Source organism: Protopterus annectens, chromosome 14.part0 (genome assembly GCF_019279795.1).
Source record: "Protopterus annectens isolate FY-2018-M chromosome 14.part0, PAN1.0, whole genome shotgun sequence".
NCBI classification, from domain to species: Eukaryota; Metazoa; Chordata; order Ceratodontiformes; family Protopteridae; genus Protopterus; species Protopterus annectens.
The window spans coordinates 276,985,211-277,000,271 of record NC_056748.1 but is presented as its reverse complement, the minus strand read 5'-3'; the positions used below and the strand labels follow the sequence as shown (position 1 = coordinate 277,000,271).

General features: G+C 39.8%; 1 protein-coding gene across 6 annotated transcripts in view; it reads right to left on the bottom strand.

The window, feature by feature from the left end:
- The window catches only part of MICU1 (mitochondrial calcium uptake 1), a 1,714,640-nt gene that overhangs the window by 382,862 nt on the left and 1,316,717 nt on the right, over positions 1–15,061 (bottom strand). The gene's annotated exons all lie outside the window — the stretch shown is intronic.

Sequence of the window (15,061 nt, the reverse complement as noted above, 5' to 3'; positions counted from 1 at the left end):
TTTTTGCCACATAATTCAGTTTGAAGGTAGTATGTCAAAAAAATATATATTAATTACAAATCTTAAACTGTGTTAAAAATATTGGGGGGGGAAGGCAAATAACAGAAAACATAGGACTTGTTAGGAGGTAGAGATTAGAAATGAAACTGGATACGCTTTTTCCGATAAACAATTACATGCCATTTGTGAACAAGTGGCAACACCTGCATCCTTAACAAATGGCAGCCAAAGTGTCATTTTTGGTTTGCTTTTCACAGAGAAGTTAGTGCTTCTGATCAGTCAGCATGTCTATTATTTTCTTGGCTCCACCCTGATCGCTCTGATATCAGTCCTCAAAACACTTAAAAAATATGAAGACTGATACAAATCTGTACACAGGCATTAATCACCATGAGATCTGCAGACAATTTCCTGCATGTTTTATTGGGTACGCATGGGGGTATGGTTCCAAATATTTCATAGTGAATGGATGACACATACACCAGTACTTCTGATACATAACTGGGTGATGGCACAGCTGCCTTACAGTACACATAGAGGGGTCTGCATGTTCTTGTTCTAACATGAATCCCTCCAAATGATAATCATCAAACAGCTCAGCTTATACATACTCAATGCATACTTTAGCAATCCGTTACTTGCATTACCTAGAACAGGCTACTAGCAAGGCAGAAAACATGAACCCTGGTGCCCTGTTTGACACACTGCATCTTCTAGTAGCTTTATCCTGTACAAGTCAATGATATTCTATTAAAATACAAAGTACTAACACAGTCTTAGCTCCAAGCAAATGGACAGAATTTTATAACCAATTTCTGTTTTTAGAAGAATATGTCTAGATGCAATCGGCCTGTACAGTGTCTCTAAAATGACAGCGTGCATTTACTGAATCGGTACAATGAATGAATAAAAAAACACTAACAGCTTACATGTTTAGCAATGCAGCTCTGATATAGCATTAAAAATCATAACAAAAGCCATCACAGATTTTAGTAAGTGGCCTGAAACTGGACCACTAACTTTACATACCACCTAGACAAAAAATAAAAGACTCATATAAATTAACAACAAGGAATTTATAACTTAGTTCAATTACTTCACTTTTTATTTCCTCACAAATGGATGAAATTTTATTACAGAACAAGGATATATATGAAAGGCAATAAAATGTAAATTTGTGTAAAAGCATTGAGTTGGCTGAGCAGACCTGTACAAAGAAATGTTAACTTACAAAGTAAAAACACAGTACTATCCAAAATCACATCAGATGATACATGCCACACTAAGTCTGCTTTTCTCTTTTACGACTTAACAATGCCTTTTTCTTTATTTCATCTTCTAATGGGAAGAGAAATAATAACTAAGGATATCTTAAAACCAAGAGAAAAGCACTTTGGATATGGGTAATTTAATTAAAATTAGTTATGGAATGCCCCCGCATACTTCACTAAGTGCCATTTATTAAGTACCTTTACTACCTCACTGACCTTTCAGAAGCAATGCAGCATCAAAGAGAAGCAAATATTTTCAGGAAAAGACTTTAATCAGCAGCTCTGGATGTGCCCGTAATTTTCTCAACATATTAATCTGGTACAAGTGTCCATCAATACAAAAAAGACATGGAAACTAGCTTTGCAGCCACCGTGATCATTTTTCTGCCATTATAGAACATTAAGCCAGTCTAATAATGCCTTTTTAAAGTGTACATTAACAGCACTCATCTACTTTCCTTCATCATAAATAGTTTCTCTTTCTATTCTAATTATGCAGTTTCACTTTTTGCTATAATGCCTAAAGGAGAGTGTACTTTTAATGAAACTCTAACTGTGGAATTAAAAATAACTAAACAGTGGCTATATCTGCTAATAATCCACAGAAATAATGTTTTGTCTACTCTACAAGTACATGGCACTGTTTATTACTCCCACTCATCCAGTAAAAATGCTTCTTCAGATCTACACCTACAAAACACTGCAAAATTTGCATACCTATAGCAACAATGCCTCTTGTACTCTATATGTATGAACCAGTGTGTACTACTCCTATGCCTACAGTAATAATGCGTCTTATACTATACACCTACATGGCACTGTATACTGTTGTCACACCTAAAGTAATAATGCTTTTCACTTACATAGTACTGTGTATTGTTTCCATACCTATAGTAATAATGCTTCTTACACTGTACACCTACATAGCACTGTGTACTGTTCTCACATCTATACATATCTCAGGCTTAAATTTCAACATGTTCCTGTCTCACAGTTTATAAGCACACACACACACACACACACACACACACACACACACACACACACACACACACACACACACACTTTACAATGACTTATTTTTCAGACCCGCCTGGGTAAATGTACTGCTTCATGCCAGCAGCATACACCCACAAATGACTAAGCGTAATCTAATGAAGTCACAGGGTATACAGACTGCTTGTGTGTCCAGAGAAACTGCTAATTTTATAGAGAACCTGCAGGACCTCCACAGAGATTTTCTTGAGAGGAATGTGAATGTAGGACTATCAGATGTATGTTGGATCCTATTAAAGACCTCAAAGCAAGGGAGAATACTTCCTTATATGAACCACAAAAAAAGATTGTTTTGTGATTTCAGAACTCACTACACTGACTAATAAAAACCTGAAAAGAAGTATGACCCTAATTTTTGGTAAAGATGCCACAGTAATGAAAGTTTCTTTACTTTGTCACTGCAATCAACACCAATTGTAAACTGCTCTCTAACTGAGTGATAATGCACTAGCTGGGATATTATATGAGTTAATAGTCTGAATGTATCACGAACAGTTCAAGACCGGAGGCTGAATACTTCATTTTCAGGATTAACATTAATGCTAAGACAGTGACCCAGTTAGCACAATACAACATTTATGTTGTACGTGTTTGCTGCATTAAGTATAGACTAATCGAGCGCTAAACAGAGAGGGAGAGAGATGTCAATAGTGCAGTCTTACTGACAGCAAAATGTTGTGAGGAATAAGACACCACTGCACTGATAGCAACATGCCTGGTGTATTCCGCTAAGGAACATAAGCTCTAACAAAAAAAGATGCCAGCTTCAAAAGAACATTAGAAGGTTATCAACTGTTCAAAGGTAAAAGAGTGGGACAGTTTCTCATAAAGCTCAACATTCTGCAAATCAGTACACACTATGCAACAACACAAAACAGTTTTCATTGTACTCAAAACTATGAATCAGCAATGAAGAATCTTAGCTATTTCTGAAATTCTTAAGTGTTTCAAATACACTTGTATAACATTCTACAGACTTTAGAAGAAATATTCAAGTTTTTTTTCTAAAATACAGGGGAAATTGTCATTTTCATTATGAAAACAAGCACCCTTTGGAAATAAAGATAAGTGATAAACCTAAATCGAGTTGTTTCCTGGTCATCACCTAGCACTCTTTATCATACTCAAGTGAACAAAGCAGTTTAAGTCACACAATACAGCTGGGTAAAATCTTACCACAACAGAATATGTCCATCTCTTCACTGTTGCAGTATTCTTTACAAAAGGGGATACCCTGCCAAGGGTAGCCTAATGTCCATCCAGTATACCAAAACATTAGGGTTTTTATAGAAGTTACACTTCACTCATATGCTCAATGTTCAAGGACGTAAGGTGACGTACGGACATACATATCGCAGAAATGAAAAGCCGCAGGAGGAACAGTCCAAAGAGTTAGGAACAACATGTGCATCCAGAAAGAGAAAAGGAAAAGGAATCCAGGCCAGGAAGACAGAAGGAAATGAGAAGAGCAGAAGGGGGAGAAGGGATGGAGCGAATACTGCCACAGCGAAGAGAACATCTACTGTTATGGTAAGATTTTACACAACTGTACAATGTTCTTCCACATCACTTTGCAGTATTCTTTACAAAAGGGAGAGTATAAAGCTCAAGAGGAAACTTGGGAGGAGGCAGGCACAGAGAAGCCCTCAAGAAACCCATCCAAGATAGCTCTGGAAAAGTCACCTCTTGCTCTGGACACAACATCCAATTTGTAATGCTTAGAGAAGGTATGAACAGCATACCTCTCAACTGTACAGATTTTCGCAGAATGTCAAGATTTTTGCCGAATATGTTCGGTCTGTTTTTCATAAAATTGTGTTTTTTTGGCATATTAATAGGAAATCACTAAAGACTGATATTAGAAAATAATGACATACATTTGAGTTTCAGACTTCATACCCTTCAGAAAAGTCATGCTAATGCAAAACCTGTTATTCTATCAACTTTTGAAGTTTTTAAGAGCAATAGTGCCTATTTATGAGCCTTTGTCCTAGTTTTATTTATGACTTTGTCCAGATTCCTTGCTCTTAGAGGTTGAAAGGTATGATGAACAGAGGTCCAAGTTGCAGCCTCAAGGATGGAATTGGTATCCAATCCTTTGAAAAAAGCACCAGAGGAAGCAACAGCCCTAGCAGAATGAGACTTTACAGAGGAAAAAAGACATTTACCACGAAACGACTAACAAAAAGAAATAGCCTTAGAGATCCAGGATGATATGGTTTGCTTAGAAACAGCCAAGCCCAGAGATCTGGAATGAAAGGAAAGAAAAGTTGCTCAGATCTGCAAATAGCCTTAGTCTTATCCGAAAAATATTTGAGCTGTCTGTGCAAATCTAAGGTGTGAATGACATTCTCACTAGCAGACTGCAGAGAAGGAAAAATAGAGGGAAAATGAATAGACTGATTAAGAGACAATTCATTAAACACCTTGGGCATAAAAGAATAATTAGTATGAAGTCCCTATGAAAACCAAGAGAGAAGGAATAGCCATAAGAGCCTGGAGTTCAGAGAATAATTTTGCTGAAGTACCAAAAGAGGAACAATCTTCCATGTGCAATGTTGCAAGGAAGCTGAAGCTGCAGGCTCAAAAGAAGCCAGAGTCAAATTTTCAAGAACAAAATTGAGATCGGGGAAGGCAGAACCTGTTTCCTGGGAGGCCTGATAGGAAGGATGCCTTTATGTAATTCTTTGACCTCAAATCTAGAGGCTAGAGGAGGAGTCAATGGCAGACGAGCAGAAACAGCTAAGAGGTGAGATTTAACAGAAGACTATGCTAACCCAACATGGAGCAAATCACACAAATAAGACAGAACAAGAAGGATCCCTACAGAAAATGGATCATGGTTACAAGCAAGGCACCAGACAGAAAATCTCTTCCATTTGGACACACATGATTTCCTGGTAGTGGGTTTCCTGGCCTAAAGAGTCCTAACCATGTCCTCAGAAAAAAATCTGTCTAAAAGAGATAAAAATCCTATCACCCACAATGTCAATTAAAGAGTAGACAGGTGAGGATGACTCAGAGATCCCTTGTCTTGTGTGAGCAAGTCCACCCTGTGAGCTAACTTGTGGTGACTGCCCCTGGCTAGATGAAGAAATGGTAACCAATGCTGTCTGGGCCAAAAGGAAGTCACCAACAGGATTTTGGGTGAGTCCTGCACTATCGAGCAGAACCATTGAAACCAGGGGAAGGGGAGGGAAGGTGTAGAAAAAGATCCCCTTCCAAGAAAAATAGAAGGCATCCACCTTTGGACTCTGGTACAAAAAAGAGGAAATTGTCTGTTCAAAGGAGAAGCAAAAAGATCTACCTGTTGAGTACCCACTGATGGACAGTGTCCAGAAACACATCTCTGTGAAGCATTCATTCATGAGCTTGTGTACTGATCCTGCTCAAAAAGTCTGCCATTATATTGTGCTCTGAAGAAATGTATACAGCCTGAAGAGTCAAGTGATACTAGACAGGTAGATCCCATACCTGAAGAGCCATCCCAATCCTGCAAAGAAGGTAGGCCCATGTCCCTCCTTGCTTGCTGAAATACCACACCACTGTCATATTGTCTGTGAAGATTTTGAGAGGCCCTGGAAGAAACAGGGAGTGAAAGGTCTGAAGGATGAAAAGGAGAGCTCTCATCTCCTTTATGTTGATGTGCTCTGACCTCTGAAGAGGAGGCCAGAGACCCTGGACCTTGAGTGAACCAAATGGTGCTTCCCACCCCTTGGCTGAGTTATCCAAGAAAAGTTCCTGAGAGGGACTGGGGGCTGAAAAGGAAGTCCCTAGTTGAGGACTAGGTTATGAATCTACCACACTGAAGCTCAAGTTTGAGGAATGGAAGAAAAGGACTAGAAAATGTAGTGGATTACAGTGTTTGAGCCATTCTGACACTAGGAACCACTGTAGTTTTCGCATATGAAGTCTGGCAAGAGGTAGCATAGGAATTGTGAAAGTTATAAATCCCAGAACCGTGAGAAATTCCCTGTCTGTAACTGAAGCCAGAGGAAGAAGGGATTGAAAAAAGGTGATTAGAAAAAGGGAGGAGGAGGCATGGATGCCAGCATGGGAATGGTCTGGATCCTGCAACAGAGAAACACATGATCTTGAGTAGGAACCAGGATTGATTTCTGAAAGTTTATTGTAAACACCAGGCTTTGAAAGACACAAACAATATACAAGAGGTGCTGAAGCAAGACCTTTGGGAAGGAGGATTGAATGAGCAGTTCATCTAGGTAAAAAAATACTTGAACCCCTCTCATCCTGCAAAAGACAACCACAGCAGTAAGGCATTTGCTGAATATCCTTGGGGCAGTAGAAAGGCCAAACAGCAAGGCAGAGAACTGAAAATCCAAGGAAGAAGCAGAGAAACAAAAAAAAAATAAACTTCCCGAGAAAAGGATGAATTAGGATGTGAAGACAAGCATCTTTGAGGTCCATGGAGACCAAAAATGCCTATGGAAGAAGAAGAGGAAACAGGGTTTGAAGGGACAACATCCAAAAGAAAGGGACCTTCAGAAATGTGTTGAGCTGAGAAAGGTCTAGAATGGATCTCCAAGTGCCTTCCTTCCTGAGAACCAGAAACACTGTGGAATAAAACCCCTTTCCTACCAGGGAAGGGGGTACAGCTTAAATGGTGCCTTTTGCCAAAAGGCCCTGAAGCAGGTCTGGGAAGAAATGAAGCTGATCCTGAGGAGGTTGAGGGATGCCCAGCAAAGAAGAAAGGGATTTCCATACCATGAATTATCCCTGACGAATGATTGACAGAACCCAAAGGTCTTGACTGACCCTTAACCAAATGGGAAGGGACAGGGAAAACAGAAGAGATAAGGGAACCTGACTCAAGGTAAGGGGAGGTAAACTGTCAGACAGAACCTGGCTTGTCTTGAAAAAGTGGCTTCTGAGCAGCAAGAGTCTGAGTAGATTTAGGAGGAACCCACCTAGAACCCTTCTCACCTTTAGGAGGAGGTGAGGATGTCTGCAAACAAAGGCATATTTGGAGGATATTTCTCTGAAACTTAGGAATAGCAGACGCAAAAATATGCTTGAAATTCCTGCAAGGCTTTACCTCTACCCTGAAGGGACTTAAATAGCTCAGCAGCAGCAGAACCAAACAGGTTCTTACTATCAAGAGGAGCAACCAACAATTTAGCCTTAATATCATCAGGTGAAGGCTGGAGACAAAGTCAAAAGTAATGTCTCAAAAGAGAACCAAAGGCAGAAGCCTAGAGAAGGCACCAGCTGCATCATAAATACATTTAATAGACTGGCAAGCTACCTAAGAAGTACAGCCCAGTAAAGACAGGGCCAAGGCCTTCCACTCAGAATCAGAGATGTCAGAGATTGCTATGAAAACAAGCCCTCCAAACATAGAAATAAACCAACACACAAAAATGAGCCACTCAGATCTGGAGTTCTCATTCACACTGTATTTGAATGCATCTGGTACCCTGGAATTTCGCCTTCTAGAATAAACTGCAAACAACACAGGACTCCATTTTATACACCATTGCCCCCTCTTGATAGGTTAAAGAACTTACATGTTATTCAATTAGACTGACATTATTTAAAAACACAATACCCATTCATCCATTATACATATAAAATACATAACTTAGATGTAACCCTGTTAAATAATAATTCTCATAAAAATCACCAACAAATAACATTTTAAAACAATGAATGTTATAAATGTTATACTACAGCATTTCAATTCCCTCAGCTTTTAAAGTTGAATGTACTATTCACATCCTACAAAATCATACATTCAAGTTGACTTCAAGATTCAAACCCTTAGGGAAAAATGAGTTGAAATAAATAATCATCCTACTTTCTAACCTCAATAATTTAGTGACAATATCACCCACTCTCATCACACAAGGTTGTCCTAATACACAGAAAAGCAGACTATAATCAGCCCCACTATGGACCCTATAGAAATGTTCAGCAACAGGACTACTGACATTTGCATTTTTGATATCCCTCAAATTCTCTAGAATTCTATCCCTGACCATTATTTTGGTCTGCGCAATATACCACATAGTTTGTTCACATCCACAACCGAAAATGTACACTATCCCACAAGAACTACAATTAAACTGACCTTTAGATGTAAACTTGCTACCATATAACTGCCTGTTAGGTTCCTGACTCTAGTATTTATTTATTTATTTCCAGTTTGATGAATGGGGAAGCCCACTGGGCCCAATGAGCCTGTTTTCAGTGGAGGCCCGGGGAGAAAAGCTCCAACAATACAAAATACAGTGAAATACAGAATACAATACAAAATACAGTAGAATGCATATTTAAGTAAATAGAATATAGCTACACAACAAATGCAAAGAAGAAATACAAAAATATATGCTGTTTAAAGAAAACTATTTACAATATTTCTCTAAAAACTGTTGTAGTTATCAAGTTGAGGACCTTAGTAAGTTTGGAGTTATATTTATAACAGCATATTGGAACAAACAAGATTTTCTAGATATGGAGGTTGCAATGTAGAAAAAAATAGAGTACTGATGAGAGTTATTATTCCCTTTGTAGAGAAGGTTAGTACAGAGCTTAAGTGTTGAAGGGTTAGAAGGGTGGATGAGCTAGGCTGGGAGAATGCAGGTACATTTCCAGATAGAGGAGAGGTAGGAATGAAGCTGAGTTTTAAGGTTTTCCACATTCTCCATTGTCCTTAGGGTAGGAGAAAAAGAATTCCATTTTTTGGCTACGGAAAAAGAGAGGAGAAGTTGTCCAGGTGGACGGTTAGGTTTATGGACAGTAATTAAGTTTTGGTGAGCTGACTTAAGAGTTCTATTAGGGTTGTAAGGGAGTAGGATGTTTGTAAGGGCAGGGCATTTGGTAGGGTTGAAGAGTAATTTATGGGCTATGATGAGTTGGAGGTAGTCCAGATAGTATGGGAGTTCTAGCCAATTTAGAGATCGAAGGGCAATACAGTGATGGGAGAAAATTTTGGAGCTAGTGGCAAATTTGGAAAGTTTGTTACAGCACTTTTCTAATTTAGAAGTGATGGATGCAGATAGGTTGGTTAATAGGGGTGCGCCGTACATTAGGGAGGGAAGAAGGTAAGTAGAGGCAAGAGTATGTCTGGTATGGTGTGAGAGGAAGTGATTGTTCCTGTATAGCATACAAAGTTTATGATGGGTTTTCTTTATGTTTTGAAGAATATGGTAGTCAAATTTTAGGTGCTCATCTATAGTTACACCTAGCAGTTTGGCATGGGGGACGATTCCAATAGGAGAGTTGTTTTGGCTTAGAACTTGGAAAGTGGTTTTGTTGAAAGGGAAGGATTTTGATGGTGGGAAGATTAACATTTTGGATTTGTTTGCATTTAGGAAGAGGTGGTTTTGGAGCATCCAGGCCTCGGTGGTTGAGAAGACAGACTGAGTCTTTGTTAGAAGTTCAGGGAGATTAGTGGCAGAACAGACTAATGCTGAATCGTCTGCATATTGGATTACTTTGGCACTGGATATAGCAAAGTGAAATGTATTGATAAAGATATTGAACAGCACTGGATCAAGAATAGATCCCTGGATCACACTTGTGGGGATGTGGAGAAAAGGAGAGATATTTTTTCTCCATTTTACAGCTTGAGATCTGTCAGACAAGTAGCTTCAGAACCAGGAGATGGTACTTCGAGAGAGATTTAGGTTTGAAAGGTAGTTCAGTAGATGGGTGTGGGAAATAGTATCAAATGCCTTAGAGAGATCCAGCAGCACTGTGGTTGACTATTTCCCTTAATCCTGGGCATGGTTGACTGTATCTAGGAATGAGAGGAGAGCTGTTGTGCTGTGTCCAGGTCGGAATCCATGTTGTGTTGGTGTAAGAAGTTGGTTTTGGGTTAGAAAAGGCATATGTTGGACATGAACACATTTTTCTAGGAGTTTGGAGACAGGGGAGAGTAGCGCTAAGGGATGGAAATTGGAGATATTGGTGTTTTTACCACCTTTGTGAAGAGGTAGAGTATATGCTGTATGCCAGAGTTTGGGGATATAAGATTCCTGCAAGGATCTATTGATTAGGATGCTGATAGGGAATGCAATCCCATCAGAAGCAAGTTTCAGAAAAATCAAGGGCATATTGTCTGGGGCATTGGAGAAGGGTTTTAGTTTAGAGAGGACTCTTTTTATGTAGTTGGTAGATATGGGTTTAAAATTGAAAATGGGTGGGGGAGTGGGATCAGTAGGTAGGGTGGTAGAGGAGGCAGAGGTACCCGTAGAGAAAGGACTGTTGTTGGGGAAGATTTTGGTTAGCTCAAATATGGAGTCAATAAAGAAAGAGTTGAATAATGAGGCTAATTCTTGATCAGATTTGCTGGGTTCTGGGCAGGGATTATTTCTGGTGCCTGGATTGAGAAGTGCATTTACACAGTACCAGAATTGTTTAGGGTATCTATACCGGTGGAGTGAAATTTGATATAGTAAGATTTTTTGTCTCTCATGATTTGTTTTTTTATGAGGTTACGGAGCTAAGTGTAATGAAGTAGGGTTTGGTGGAGTTTATTTTTCTTGTATAGTTTCCAAAAGCCGAAAGACACAACAACATAGTTTTCAGGTTTTGTCCCTTTGGTGCATTAATTGTTTGGTGTCTTTGGTTATCCATGGAGAAGAATTGTTTTTTATTCTTTTTGTTCTTATTGGTGCTAGGTTGTTTAGAGTATTTAGAAAAGTAGAATTAAAGTAGTCAATGGTGAAGTGTTTTTAGGATGTTCCAGTTCATTTGTTTGAGGGAGTTTGAGAATGTGCTGGGGTTGAAATTACTGAGGTTACGTGTGTATGTACTGGTGTTGGTGCAGGGAGGAGGTGGTTGAGCGGATGGCAAAGGCAGGGAGGTGGTCACTGATGGAGTCAGGAATGGTGCCAGAGTTAGTAATTTTGCTAGGATGGGAGACTAGGATCCAATCAAGGGTAGTGCCTAGAAAACTGGATTTATTGGGTCTGGTTATAGAGTGAATTATTTGGGTGAATTTGAAGAGATTGATGGATTGGGTAGGTGTAGAGTTATTGATGTTGTCCCAGTTTACATTTGTTTACATCACCTAGTATATATGTTTCATTATTTATTTTGGTAGAGGCCCATAAGAGAATCTCTTCAAGGACTGGGATATTATTTCCTGGTGGGATGTATAAGGCAATGTTACAGAGACTTTTATGATTATTAATTTTTAGTAAGCAAGCTACTAGTTCAAAGTTAGCAAATTCTGGAATAGGGTGTGGGCAAGGGACAATGGAGAGTAAGTTAGAGTAGAGTAAGGCAACACCGCCACCTTTTTTTGTTCGATCACACCTAAGGGCTTCAAAACGGGTGGAAGTAGTATTTCAGAGTCTGAGATATGGGGTTTGAGCCATGTCTCAGATATTCCTACAATGTCTGGTTGGTTATGGCTTAACCAGGCCTGAAATATGGATGCTTTGTTACAGAGACTTTGGGCATTGAGAGTATAGAGTTGAAGAGTTTTATGTGTGAGGGGGTGGTTAGAGAAAAGGGGGGGTTATCTAGAGATGTGTTAGGTCCAGGATTGTGGTGGATGTCACCAGCTAGGTGGAGAATGTTGAGGAGAGGTGGTATGATAGGTTTAGGTTTCATTTTATGGTACAGGGGGAAAGAGTGTTATGAGTTTAGTCACATGAAGTTTTATTATGGTTGGCATAATTCGTAGGTTACAGAGGTGAAAGAAATTTGGTTGAATCAAAGAGGGGGAGATTGAGTAGAAGCATTTCATTGTGGTATGGTGATTGGTAATGTGTGGTGAGGTACAGGCGAAAGGAGAGAAGGAAGGGGGGAGATCAGTTGTGGAATAGGAAGTAGCATGGTATAGGGGTATTAAGAGTATCAAACAGGTTAAGGAGGTACTGAAGGTGTGGAAGAGAAGGGAGGGCATAGAGCTAAGCAGGAGATAAAGTAGTGTTTAAGAGTTAGTGGACTGGGGAGGTTTGGGTTTAGCTAAGTCAGGGTTTGGGGGGGTGATTAGTAGGATTATGGGAGTGTGTAATTTGCATGAGGGTGTGCTAGGGAGGGGTTAGGCAAGAAATGTTGCTGGACTGGACAGAGGATGCTGAAGGGTGGGGAAATGGTTAAAATAAAAGTTGGAGTAGTGGGGGCGGGTGGGAAATGGAGGCAGAGTAGGGGAGCAGAGTGAGCTCGAGCAAAGCAGGTCACAACGGACAGACCTCTCAAAACCTATCTGTAGAAACAACAACCATACGGGTAAGCAAGCATTAAACTGTTTTAGCTGCCCAGCCAGTTGTAGACAGGATGAAGGAGATAACAGCTATTTAATGCTGTTGGAAGTAATTAGTTCAGGCCAAAAACTGAGTGTGGGCTAGGGGAGCACTGATAGAAGGAATGAGGACTGCACTGTACCTGTGCTTGCCACTATACTAAGGAAGAGCAATGGCAGGGATATAAAAAATTATTTTATTACTTTTGACACATACAAGTACTATTATGGAAGGACCACTGCAGAGAAGCAAGAGGAAGCCTGGCAGTTGAAGTTTAGTGTTTCCGTGTTTCAATGGGAGCTGAGGTGCAGGGAAAAGCCTATTTAGGTAAGCTTGCTGTAGGAAAAAAAAACAAGGGAGAGAGAACAAATGTCAATTAGAAGAAATGAGAGGCAGACAGTTGTAAAATTGTAAAAACAGAAATTGCAGGAAGTAGAGAGGCACAGACAGCTTGTATATGGAATACCACAATACAGTTCAATTTCAAGTATAAGCTTTGTGGAAAATATACACAGTAAGCCACCTTGAATGTCAGCAAATTTGAGCAAGTTGGGATGATACAGTATCACATCACATTACACAATCTACAATGGCCACAAGGGAAGGAACCCACCTTACAGGCACCAATACTGGTCTGGCTGAGGTTCAATAATTCCTTTAAGTTTAAATAATGAGAATTTAACATACTTAAGAAACAAGTTTCCAAACTGTTCATCAAGGCCAAGACTCCCCTACTAATCTTAACATTTCTAAAAGGGGAATATTTTGTAACAAAATAAATATCCTTATTCTCCAACTGATTATATGAACAGTCCCTGCACCTATCACCCGTCTTCCACTGATACTCATTCTTTGCATGGTTCACATAATGGAAATTCAAACCGTCATTACTATTATCTCCTCTTTACTGCAGCCTCCAAATTCTCTTATTATACCCTCTCATGAATATGTTGTTACTTCTGAGTCTATTGTCAGACTGTCACTTGAACAGGAGTAACATTTCACAATTTACCCTATCAACACACATGCCTGACTGTCACGTCTTCTCTCACACAATTCATCCACTTCTTTGCCACACACCTTTGGTTCCTCTTGCTTTCTTCCTATCTGTCCCAAATCTTTTTCACCAGATTGTCTTCTGCTTTTCTGGACATGAGTCAGAACCACTGTAATCTGTTTTTTTTTATCTTTTATGCAACTAGAACTACTGTGGCTTCTGCTTTTACATCCTTATTTCTTCATCTGTCCCAAATTGTCTGCATCCTACCACCTGTCTTAGGCACTTCATTTCTATCACCTCTAGCCTCCTCAGGTGCTCTGCCTTTACTGCCCAGGTTTCTGTACCTTACAGTAGTACGGGTCATGCCACTGTTTTGTACACCTTACGTTTCAGCATCTTTGGCATTCTTCTGTCATGCACTACACTTGAAACACTGTGCCAGTTGGCTGCAGCCCCTCTGATTCTAGCTTTGACCTCTTCATCCAGACTTCTCTTCTCCTCAAAAACCTCTCCCAGATACTTGAAACTGTTAATATGTTCCACTATTTTCTCTTATCTCTCTCTATCTCAATTCTCAGCTTATTTTGATTTCCCCAATTTGCTACCATTACAAGGGTCTTATCTGTACTCAGTTTCATCCCACATGCCTTCAGTTTTACATTCCATTCCCATGTCCTTTGCTGAAATTTCTGCTCAAAGTCTGCCTGTAATGCCACATCATCTGCAAACAGCTTTGTTGATCTGTCCCATCCAACCCATTTGCTAATGTAGTTCACCTCCAGTATGAAGAGCAGTGGGCTCAGAGCTGTACCCCGATGTACAGCTTCTCCGAGGGGGAAGCCCTCAGGGTCCAAAAACTGTACTTGAGTCATTGGGTCCCTGTACATAGCTGCTGTAATTCTACCAATGTTTCTGGGACTTCAAAACACTGCATGACTTTCCAAATCAGAGTTCTTGAGGTGATGTCACATGCTTTCTCTGACGCTAAAAATGCCCAGTTGGAATCTTTCTTCATTTCTAGCTTCTTCTCAAGTATCTCTCTTACTGCAAACAATGGGTCAGTTGTCCTGCATACTGATCTGAATCTGAAGTGTGCATCTCCCATCTTACTTTCTACTACTCTGTTTATTCATTTATCAATCACCCTCTCCAGAATTTTCATGCACTGTGGTTGTGATAAGAGTCTGACACCTCTGTACTGCTCAAAGCTGTTAATGTTCTTTTGTTCTTGAGCACTGGCACTAGTATGCTTATTCTCCAATCACGTGGGATACACCTTTCCTTCCATACTGCTATTACTACCCTCAAGAGACATTATTCCCCTATCTCATCCAACATACTTGTCATATCTGCATTCACCTCATCTGAGACTGCTGCTTTCCCTTATTTCATTTTCCTTAGTGATGTTCTCACTTTTTCTGTGGTGGGCACCTCCTCTTCTCTCACAGTAGGCTGCATTTGGGGCAGTACAGCTTCTGTGAGGTTTTCTTCATTCAGAAGCTGCACGAAGAACT